The sequence below is a fragment of the Pseudochaenichthys georgianus genome, chromosome 14 (genome assembly GCF_902827115.2).
Source record: "Pseudochaenichthys georgianus chromosome 14, fPseGeo1.2, whole genome shotgun sequence".
NCBI lineage: Eukaryota > Metazoa > Chordata > Actinopteri > Perciformes > Channichthyidae > Pseudochaenichthys > Pseudochaenichthys georgianus.
This window is the reverse complement of record NC_047516.1, coordinates 28,931,768-28,943,667: the sequence shown is the minus strand read 5'-3', so window position 1 is coordinate 28,943,667 and position 11,900 is coordinate 28,931,768. Positions and strand designations below refer to the sequence as shown.

The 11,900-nt window shown below is 42.0% G+C and overlaps 1 long non-coding RNA gene across 1 annotated transcript; it reads left to right on the top strand.

Annotated features, from left to right (window-relative positions):
- The first annotated feature begins 2,609 nt into the window (after positions 1-2,609).
- On the top strand, positions 2,610-4,083 carry LOC139435103 (uncharacterized). Its single transcript, XR_011644376.1, has 3 exons — positions 2,610-2,708; positions 2,950-3,000; positions 3,308-4,083. It is a non-coding gene; the product is annotated as an uncharacterized lncRNA (long non-coding RNA).
- The last annotated feature ends 7,817 nt before the right edge of the window (positions 4,084-11,900 follow it).

The following is an 11,900-nucleotide window of genomic DNA, read 5'->3' as shown; positions in this document are numbered from 1 at the left end:
CCAGTTTTGAATTTGCTATTCTTAAGAAGCATTGCCAGATGTGAACCATGCCTCGCACAAAAGAGCTCTCAGAAGCCCTACGATTAAGAATTGTTGACTTGCATAAAGCTGGAAAGGGTTACAAAAGTATCTCTGAAAGCCTTGATGTTCATCAGTCCACGGTAGGACAAGTTGTCTATAAATAGAGAAAGTTCAGCACTGTTGCTACTCTCCCTAGGAGTGGCCGTCCTGTAAAGATGACTGCAAGAGCACAGCGCAGAATGCTCAATGAGGTGAAGAAGAGTCCTAGAGTGTCAGCTAGAGACTTAAAGAAATCTCTGGCACATGCTAACATCTCTGTTGACGAATCTACGATACGTAAAACACTGAACAAGAATGGAGTTCATGGGAGGACACCACGGAGGAAGCCACTGCTGTCCAGAAAAAACATTGCTGCACGTTTGAAGTTTGCAAAAGAGCACCTGGATGTTCCACAGCACTACTGGCAACATATTCTGTGGACAGATGAAACCAAAGTTGAGTTGTTTGGAAGGAACACACAACGCTATGTGTGGAGAATCCAAAGGGTTCACATACTTTTTCTTGCAACTGTATATATATATATTAATCCCAACAGGCCACCTTGTTTATGATTTGATTCAGTTTTAGTAGAATATAAAATACATGAATGAATGATGAAATGAGCACAAAGTGCAGACATACTATAATTATATTGAAGTACTTGAGACTAATCCTGCAACTGTATAGCTCTGCTCCACAACAGTTAGAGAATGAAGAAATCATCACGTATGAAAGGCTACATGTGAATAGAGGAGCAGAAAAACGGCTTGCACATTTACATTTCAATCTTGAACAATGAACAGCGGTAGACAGTATCTCATTTAGTATCATCATCCTGAGCTTCGTCGGAGGCCTTCGAGTGCCGAGTGTGCTTGGCCTCTCTCCGAGCGGTGCCGGTGTGGTGCAGATGGTGGATTCTGCCAGGCAGGGCTCAGCATCAAAGTGGAAGGACTCCTCGGTGGTGCTGGTCGAGGTTTCACTGCTGGTGCCACCGGGGGTGATTCTGCAGCCACCGGACGTTTCTTACATTTTTTAAATAAATTCACAGTTAGTTGGATTTAATACCATGGCTTCTTAAAACTGTTTACTAAGCATTCATAACAAAACAATACCCTGAAATGTGTGTGCCATTAGTTTGGGGTGTGGTCAAGTGTGAGAGGTATTGTAGACACATTGTGATGCTCTATTCAGATGCTAAAGACATACTTCTAGAAGATTCAGAACACTACAAAATATAAGACATATTATCATGTATTATTATTATAGGTTAAGATAAAAGCGTTATTGATCCCATGGTGAATTTCATAAGCTACCCAGCAGTAGATCATGTAATTTCAATTGGCTCCTCCTTTACCAGCTGCAACATTAAGGTGATGAGCACATCAATAATTATAACAGAATAATATATATATTATTCTGTTATTGTTATATTTAACACTGTAACCACCAAATGAATGAAAATAATGTTTTTGTAAATGAAAGAAGCTAGAAACACTTATTTGTACTCAACAAATAAACTAGTTACCGTGACGGTGAGGTTCGAAGTACTCTCCTTCCTTCTTGTGTAGGGCTCTAAATACGGCAGCCTTGTTATGATCCACTGCTGTCTGCCAATCCTTTGTGCTCCACAACTACCCGAAGGGGCAAGTCTCCTGTACCGGGCGTACTGGGTTCGCATAGAATCCCAATTCTTCAGCTCTTTCTCTGAAGCACACAAATAAACGATGTAAGCATTGTGGCTAGTTAGCATGTCCAATTCATATCTATATGCAGTGCCAAACGGCACAGCTAGCAACAGCTAGCAACAAGATAACAACAAAACACAAGGTTGAAATAACAAATTACATTTCACGTTAACGTCACTGTACGCTGGCAAACAACAAAAAGCCAACAGTATCTGCTGAAGAGCTCAATTGATGAAAAAGATCATCTTACCCGAGAAACCAAGTTGCGTTTCAATCTCTCGCCAGAGTCCGGTTTTCACTACTCGGTTTGAGTACCTTTTCTCTGTGATGTCGTACAGAGCTGGCCTCTCCTGCATGAAGGTGATGAGCAGGTCTTAGTTTGCGTCATTCCAGATCGCCATGATGAGATGAAAATTAATAGAAGTCTGTGTGTGCCTTCTTAAATCGTTTGTTTACGTCCCTCACTTCCGTTTCGCTTCTCATGCACTGATTCGCTAGCTGAACAGCCAATCAGAGTGATTGTTTGGTCCGACTGCCAGACTCGATGCATGGCCAATTCAACATGTTGAATCGGCCATGCATCGGGTCAGGCAGTCCAAATAAGGCGTGTCACGGTCGACGGTGCGGGACCATAGACTGTATATATAAATGGACGTAGGGTCCGTGACGTCACCCATAGGATTCTGCAGAGTTGCCGTGAAGCCCTTAGTAGGCGGAGTCGGCCACTAACGGCTCGACAGCGACGTCAGAGTCTAACTCCCGCCTTCTCCCGCCTGCTCCAAATAAGGGCAAAGAGGCGGTGCTGAGGCGGAGCCGAGGTTGGACAGGGCGGGACCTGCTGCCACCGAGCGTGGCGTTCCAGACCTAGCTCAGGCTAAGAAGCTAAGCTAACATGCTCTATTCAGTATTAAGCTAACAACCCAGCTTGAGGTCACTGCTCCTCGTTCCCGGCATATTCTGAAGGTAAGATACCCTGTCACTTCACAAAACTTGTTCTTTTGATTTAAATGTTCTTGAACCTACACTATACAATTGTTTTTTAAGTGCTTCACCGTTTTTCAAATATAAATGTCATTTGTAACTAAACTTTGTAAACTAGCAGAGATATGGCCAGTGTTGCGTGAATTAAATGTGATTAATGAAATATGACTGTAGAAAAAGAAAGGTGCTTTTATATTGATTAAACCATTTTTATTTATTTCAGCATTAAGAAAAATGAAGATGGCAACCTCCTCCACGCCAAACTGCACAACCTGTAAGTTGATGGTCCTGGCTTACTTTACATGACTTCAGATGGTTGACATTACACACAAACATACTATACATATACATGTGTGCACAATTGTAGATAAACAGCACACAGTATATACATATATAAACTGTGTGCTGTTAATCTGTTTTTTGAGGTTTTGCTCTCTTGTTACTTTTAACCATACAGGTGTGATTTCATAGTTATTTTGCATGTTATTGTCAAAGGAACAAAATGAGAAACCCTTTATAATTCATTTGATATTCCTCATGATCTGAAGCATTTGTTGCTCTCATTTATTTTCCTCCCATAGTGACTGTATGGATAATCGGAGACAGCTATGTCCGGCATGGAGCCCAGAGAGCTACAGAGACCATCGGCAGCAACCTTGGCCTCGACCTGAGGGTGTGCTGGTTCGGTTGGGGTGGACTGCGCTGGAGAGGTGTCCTCCCTTTCTTTTCCTACTCCCTGCGAGGAAGAGCAGTCCCGGATGTCCTCCTCATCCACTGTGACTTGGGGGATGTGCCCAGTGTTCAGTTGCTGAACCAGATGAAGGAGGACCTGCACCAGCTTCACCATCGGCACCCTGGCATGAAGATCATGCTCTCCCAGATGAACCAGAGGCGCCGGTGGAGGGCTGGTGCAAATCCTGTCAAAATGGACAAGGCCCGGAAGTTTGTTAACAGTGTTATGGCTACTTTTGTTCATAGCCTAAATGGTGCCATTGTTGACCACTCCAACATTAGACATGACAGTCCTGGGCTGTTTTTGCGAGATGGAGTTAATTTCACCCCTTGGGGAAATGATATTTTTTGTAAAGTCACTAGCCAATTGCCTGAAAGACCACCTCCAAAGACTGTGAACTGCTAAAATGTCAGTATCACTGTTTTTGGATTTGGCCTTTAGAGTATGTATTCTAAGGCCCTTGCTAAGCCCAGACTGTCATGGCTAATGCTGAGTTAGATATTACATCTGTAGCCATAACACTGTTAACATGGCTGCTCTTCCTCTTCCCCACATCCCACCCCCCCCTCTTCCCCCAATGGACTCTGCAGCTCTCCAGGCCCATGCTGGGCATGGCTGTCTGTCAAACCTTTTATTTTGTATTTGTTATGATGTTTTTTGTTAAAATGATTATGTATTTATGTAAATATTTAAAATAAATTACATTCATATTTTCACTTCTTTTGTCTACTGCTTACTGAAAATGTTAGCTATCACATCCAAATGGGACTATCAAATGAAAGGATAAGCTTACCATACAATACAGAAAACATTACACATTAAGGCTCAAATCTTTTCCCAAGCCGGAGCAGTCTGAAAAGAGTCCCAAGTTTAAAAACACAAAATCTTGACACTGTCATTTGTCAGTGACAATGCAAACAGGAAGGTCTCCCCTAGTCCCATGTATGTTGGCATCAATGTCATAAGCATACCATAGAATGTAATTATGAAGTGCAACACCCACAATCCCTACAGGGTCGTACCGTCACAGAAGATAATACCTTTTAGAGAGTTTCTAAATTGTTCAGTATGCAGATAAATATTTGTTTTACAATAGAACATTTTTTCTCTATAAATGTTCCCACATGTTGTGAGCATCTACTTTAAATCTTTTGTCAACAAATAAAAAACATCTTAATTTCCTTTAGGACAACATTTTGTTCATAACACCACTACATTAACAATAAGCATAGGAAAATGATAACTGTCAATATTTAAGATTGTGCTTTTACTCTTTATTTAATCAGATCTATTTACATTGAAAATGTGATAAATACACAAGCCACATTGAAAGTTACATCTTGCATTTTATGAAAAGTAAAGGTTTCGAATCATTGTATGACTTAAAGGGATAGTGGAAATCCGCGAATTTTGGGTTTAACTTATGTATTTTTATTAAAAATAAGCATAATAAACCATTTTTTTTTATTTCATGCGCCTAGTTTCATTTTATTTTCAATTTTACTGCTCCCGACCACGCCCTCTCAATGAAACGAAATACTTCGGGAATCTTCGGGTGATGACGAAAACAAAGGAAGACGGGCACAAACATTGGAAGAGGCACGAGTATTTTATTATGTTTTCTGGCTGATTGAATGCATCATTAGCCTGTACCATTGTGTACAACGCCATTTATTGCCTGTCGATTAGGCGACCGGAGGCCTCGTCATCCGATAATCCGGTACACAGTGTCGAATGTGTACACTACAGTCATCATATAGACATGATAGACTAACAGTACTGTGAGTACAGCCTACACTTGACAGGCAGCCTGGCTAGCCTAGGATTAGGACCATACTACGTCAAAAGACCGATTGGCTCTAGCTGTATATCATGCTAGTATACAATTCATTTAAATGTATTCATGTAATTAATGCCCATAAGGCTGTTACATATACAATAATAAATGTGACAAGATAATTTATGTGAACCTGACCCTGGTATGTTATGAAATGTACCCTACATGCAGTCATCCTCGGGCATAGCCATAGGCCTACAGTGCATGCATGCCAACTTTTGCAATATATAATATAGCGCCTAGCGTGAGCTATGCTTAGGGACCTACCAGTCAAGATTATTTGTGCGTAGGGGTGCATCATCTGGCGCCTGGTCCTGGTCATCCTCGCCATTGCCCATGCCGTGAACTAACTCCATCACCTCGGGCTCGAACAAATAAGGACGTAATGGTCCATCGTCTGGCTCAATATTCTCACCATCGTCGCTTACTGAACCGGATTCAGATTCAGTTCCTAAAACTACATTTTCGCAGGAAAGCCGAGAGGATGTTTCTGACTCGCTATCATCACTGGATACCTCGTACAATCCTTCTTCTTTGTCTGGTATATTTGCCCTTCCACGTTCATTCTGCATAGACGCCGTGGTTTGTTATTGTTTCGTCTTCCTGAGTTTTCCTCACTTCCGGTTTGGCTGACTCGATCATTTCGTTTCTAAAAAAGTTCGGGGAAGCTGCAATAAAGTGCTTCTAAGATGCGTAAGGCAATTATTATATTTTTTTAATCAGGTGTGATTGTTTTGGTACGTAATTATGCTTGTATATAAGTTAAAACGAAACTATTTGGGGTTCAATTTCCACTATCCCTTTAAGTACACTACAAAATAAATTAAAGATGTGCAACAACTGTATCAGTAATTAAAATGATATAACTTATGTACAGGCTTGGGAGGGCTACTTGCCAAAAACACAACCAGTAACTTCATGTGAGTATCAAGATATAAAAGTAATGTAACCTGATAACTTTCTTTTTGTTTTGGATTACCTCAATATCAAATGTAATGCAAATAAACACAGGAGAGAAGAAATATGAATATGATTTTTTTACTTAAAATGTATAATATAATACCATAAAGCAGATTCAGGCAGTAGGTGTAGAGATTCACAATTAAAGTATTATCCTCCAGAACAGTACGGCTTCCAGAGAAGAGATACCATTTGATCATTTTACAACAACCACTATCTGCTCTTTTTAGGTTTTGAATAAGATTGTAATCCTGAGTTTCCCTATTATTAAAAAAAGTAAAACTAATCCGATTACATCTCTTCCTATGTAACTAAGGATTACACTTTCATTTTTTTCTATACGATCTTGATTCGTGTTCGATGTAATCCATTACTGCCTAAGCCAATACAAGTCATAACTTTTGGAACATTGTCTCAAGTTATAAATTATGCCTTCAATCTCTTTCACGTGGAGAAGACATCCCATTGGCCGAGGCGTTGCAACTTCCCTCAAGCGTCCTACATGAAAGAAAGATCACATGTTAGAAATGTGTGCACAAACTATTCAGTATGACCCGTCTTAGTTTAAAGCCCAAGTGTAAGAGTGAACAGAGGCGGAGTCTGTTTGTTGGCTGCTGCTACCCAAACCAACACCCTCCTCACAAGCATTGACTGTTGGAATGTCATTACGCTCCACATGTGGAACAACTACCATGGTCTCCATCTGCCACCTCCTCATTGCTGTTAACAGTCGAACTAGGAGTGTCACTTACCTCGTCATTGTTACTCACCCTGCTTTTCCTTCCAGGCTGTTGTTCTTTGCCTTTGGTGAAATAGAAAATGGTGGGCACTGCAGTGTTTTTCAGGCATCTCCTTCCCTAATAAAAATAATAAACAAAAACACATAAAATAACTTTTTGAGGTCTGTAGATATTCAACTTTCTTTTGAATAATGTTGTTTTAAATGTAAGAGTGCATTATAAAAGACAATAGAGGGCCAACATGTTAACTATGCAGTTAATCTATTCAACAATTACGTGTTTCCAAGATTCAGATTCAAAGGATTGATGTCATAGCACATAGGCTACAGTGTGGGAATGGCAATGAAAATCATCTGTCCCGAGCTCCTCCAACAATGCAACAGTTATATAAGACATAAAACAATAAAAGAAATTCAAAATTAAATTAAGAATAATAAATTAGTGCAGGCAGAAATCTATATACACGTAAATATAATAAGACATATGCAAGAACAGAATGTAAAGATAAATATTGTATAGTAAAATTAAATTAAATCATTTTTTTTTTACAGTGATAGCTGTTAAGATAAATAAGTTATAAGATGACAACAGATGAATGAATGTTGCTATTAAAATAATGTAAAAAAAAGGTAATATAATTCATCTGTTTTTAACATAGAGTATGTGGGGGGAAATGGCAATTCTCTATCTATGATAAAGAGTCTTTGCATAAATTGAAGAGAAATGTGATGGTTTGCAAACAAATCGATTTCTATGTTTCTTTACTTAACTGGCAAAATCTTAATTTGGCCTTTAATAAAAAGAACATTACTCATCACTGATGTGCAAGCTGTGCCATAACAATTATTTAGCATTGTATAATGTATAACATGTATTTAATTAGTAACAACAATTTACACTCACAAATGGAACCAAGTTATTTTGTTTTAAAAAAAAGGATCTGTACCCATGAGTCCGTGCTGAAGGGATGACTCTCAAAGTGTTGCACAGGCGAGAAGAAACGTTGGGGGTCCATGTATTCCTCCGGATGTTCAGCACCCACTGGTCCAGCCTGTCTGGATCACCGAAAGGAAACCTTTATTCAAAAATACATGAAAACCGACCCAAAGACAACAGGAGGGTTAATGCCATATTCACTTAGTAACGCATGAACAACTTTTACAAATATTTCTATATAGTCTGTGTTGGTAAATGTAATCTAGGTTGCACATTTCCTGCTGAAATACATGCATGGGCCTACCAAGTTACTGCGTGGCACTTTGGTTTTGATAAAACAGTGTAGTTCCACTATATAAACGTTACATTCATAATCAAACGAGATAATATGCAAGATAAATAGCTATTTGTTGTTATTCTTAATGCTTGTCATTCACACGTTAATAAAATAAAATAAGTACCGATACATAGCAGAACAATTGTGGCGATGTTCAGCTTAATAAGCCTTGTTCAACATCATTTCTTTAGCTAATACTATAGCGGGCTGCAGGCGAACCAAGTCCGCGTTTCGCTGCATTCCTTGATCTCCAGTTATAACGCCGGGCTCCGCCGCTGGCCGAAGCTAACGGAGCCGCAAAGGGCTAGCTACGGCTCCGGTTAGCTTCGGCGGCGGACTCCGGCGGCCACCACTGGGATAATTGGGTCCCCTTTTAACATTTGCTCCCATTTAGCATTATGGGCGTCATAGCCATAGACTATAAAAGTCTTACCCAAGGCTGAATCATAAACTAAACTGTATATATATATACACATGCATAAAGGGTTACGTCCTTAGCTAGCTACATAACAAGCTAAGCTAACAAGCACACAAACACCTGCTAACGGGGTTAACATGTATAATATTATCATTTTACTCACCGAAAAAAGCTGTGAGTAGACTTCTTGGAAGTTCTGTTAGTACATTCAAGCGCACAGCACGACATCTTAATTGTCTAGTATATCACCACGAACACGGCTAAAGCTAAAGGGTCAAGTACAGTACTATGACTAACTAACATTGTAGCCTCTATGGTTGTAGCCTAGCAGAGTGGACAAGTTGCTGTTAGCTGACAGTGAGGCACGTATCTGTCAATCAAAGTGACCACGCCCTAATGTATGCACAAACTTTAAGACCTAATATAAATAAAAGGGTCGCGTTAGAAAACAATTCACTCACAGATCCATAATCATGAAGGTGGAATCTAACTATATCGATAATAAAATGTATGGAGCCAGGGAGAGAAACATGTTTTTTTCCGCTGTAAAGTTGGGCATTTTAACATGGGGGTCTATGGAAATTGCTCCTTTCTGCAGCCATCGCCTATCGGCCAATATATGAACTGCAGTGTGTGGCACTTCCGTATTGGCTTCCCGGCTCTTCCCCAGAGTTTGCCGCTTGTGCGGGACACACCAAATTGAGTTTGGGCGACAGGACACGCTTCGTCTTCCGATTTACGAAAACAGCCGAAATCGGCCTGGTGTGACAGGGCCTTAACATGTAACAGAATTAAGTTTACAAAAAGAAATCTCCGCGCACCCCCCGCGAGAGTGAGAGATGACAAGGGGAGCACGTCTGTAACCCGACACCGTTACAATGAATCAACGTCTGACCAATCATGGCTTTGATACGGCCACTAGTGCAGGTGAAGAGATGTCGGTGAAAAGACAGTTTTAGTCCGGCGCAAGCAAGAGGGGAAAAAACAAAACATGAAGAAACTAGAGCATCACTCGAAGGTGGGTTATTGTATGAGTCAAATGTACAATTGCCATATTAAAACATCAGCTGCAATTCACGACATGAAGAAGGCAGTCTCTGCAGAGCATATAGGCTAATGGGGATGCAGTTATTTCCAGCATTCTTTATTTAACATTCATTCAAGTATGTTATGCCTTTTATCTGCTAATGTACAGGAGGAAGAGTGATAAACTGTCTAGTTGGCTTACATAACAGTTAAAGTTTACAGCCTAAAAAACATGGAGCATTTTTTCCCCTTTTATTCATTTTTATATCAATTTGCACATTTCATGGTGATGCTCAGCCTCTCCCCTTAACTCCTAACAGTCATCATCATGTCAACCACAACACAGAGAAACACTGATAGAAATGTGTGTGTAGTTGTTGATACATTGCTGACAGAGGGAACTAGAATACAGATTGAAGAAATATCAGTTTTTGAGCATGTCATAAGCATGTTTTGTCTTGACTATATTACAACTATATTATAATAAAATAATATAGTATTTATATTATTGAATTGATTATGATTATTATTAGTAGAAGTAGTTTATTTGCATTAATTATATTTGAATCTTTTTGAGGCTAGTATTTGGCAGGAAATGCAGGCGTATTCACCTGTAAACGCATACTGAACGACATACATGCACATGTACCTCACTGTATACAAAAGTAACTGTGTTGATAATAATAATAATAAACAGGAATTATATTTACAAAGTAGCCTACAAAATGTTTCACTCCTGTCGGTTGGGGGGAGGGCCTCATCTCACAATGTCGCTTGGGGCCCCAAGTTGGCCAGGGGTGGCCCTGAGATTACATCAAAAGAAGTAGTTACTTTATTACATTTCATTTTTATTTTAGCTCAGTGAGTTATTTTCTTTTTCAGTCAGTTGTGTTAGTTGGGATGTAACTATTGTTCTATTTCGTATATGGCTTTGCCCTCTAAGGCTATCGCTATTGGGTAATCCCCCTGCGCACCCGCGCACCCCCACGCCCACCCGCAAGGTGGGCCCCACCCTCGGGCTTCCTTCCGGTATAAATAGGAAGGAGGCCCGACAATCTGCTCCCTCTTTTCTTCAGCACACCGTTACTGAAGCACAAGAGACACTTAAATTGCAGAGTAAACACGAGTAACAATTGTGTGAGAGATTGTCCCTCATGTGGCTCTGGGTTCATAATGAGTTATGACCAGCACAGATAAAAGCAGTATGCGAATCCTGCCTGGGGTCAGAGCACGCGTACGCGGCTCTAAACCAGCAGGTAGCATGCACACACTGCGCCCGTCTCCCCTCGGGCGTCAGGAAGCGGAGAGCAGACGCTCTTGCTGCTGCGGCCGAGGAGGACGATTGGCCCGTCCAGGCTTACTAGCCCGCGGACGGGGGCCTCGTGTCCCTGGGGCAGAGTGCCGGGCAGGAGTCCGACAACTCCTGCCCCGCCTCCCTCAACGGTTAACCGTTCGGTTCTCCCCTCCATCCTCTCCCCCGGACGGGGGAGACAGAGTCGGAGCAGAGTGCCAGCTTGGCGGCCGAACATGCTTTCCCCCTCTCCGTCACCACAGCGCTACTGGTGATAGGTGGCATCCTAGGGGAAGTTCCGGAGATCATACGCAAGGCGGCCGCCTGCAGAGATCTCCCCGTTCCCCTAGCTCAGGAGAGGTGTGCTCCGGACGACATAACCGGAATTTTTTTGCGGGTGCAGACGGTCAGGAGTGACCCGATCTGGCCACGCTTCCTGGCCGTCAGGAGGTTCCAGGAGGGGGCGGCGGCGAACCCGAGGACCCTGAAGGCTCCAGTGGCCACATTTGTTCCCCTCACCAAGGTGGAGGGGTTCACAGATGCTGGTTTCCCAGCCACCCCTTCTCTGGAGCCGAGCCTGACGGCGTTTTTTGGGGTAAGACAGGCCAACATAATCGCCGGACGGCGCCCTACGTTGAGCTCCCCCAGAGACCAGTATGTCGCCGCCAGGCCGACCTGGTACACCAGTGTGCCTTTCAGGCGGCGGCGAATAACATCGCGCTACTCTCCAACTCGGTGGTGACACTGGTAGAGTCACCACCGTCGCTGTCTCCCAGGCGAGGATTTCCGCGTGGGTGACACAGATCCAGCGCCACCTCTGGCTGCAGCAGGCATGTACAGCTGGCTCCAGCCTGCTGAGCGCCCACAGCAGAACCAACGCCCGCAGCAGCTGCGGG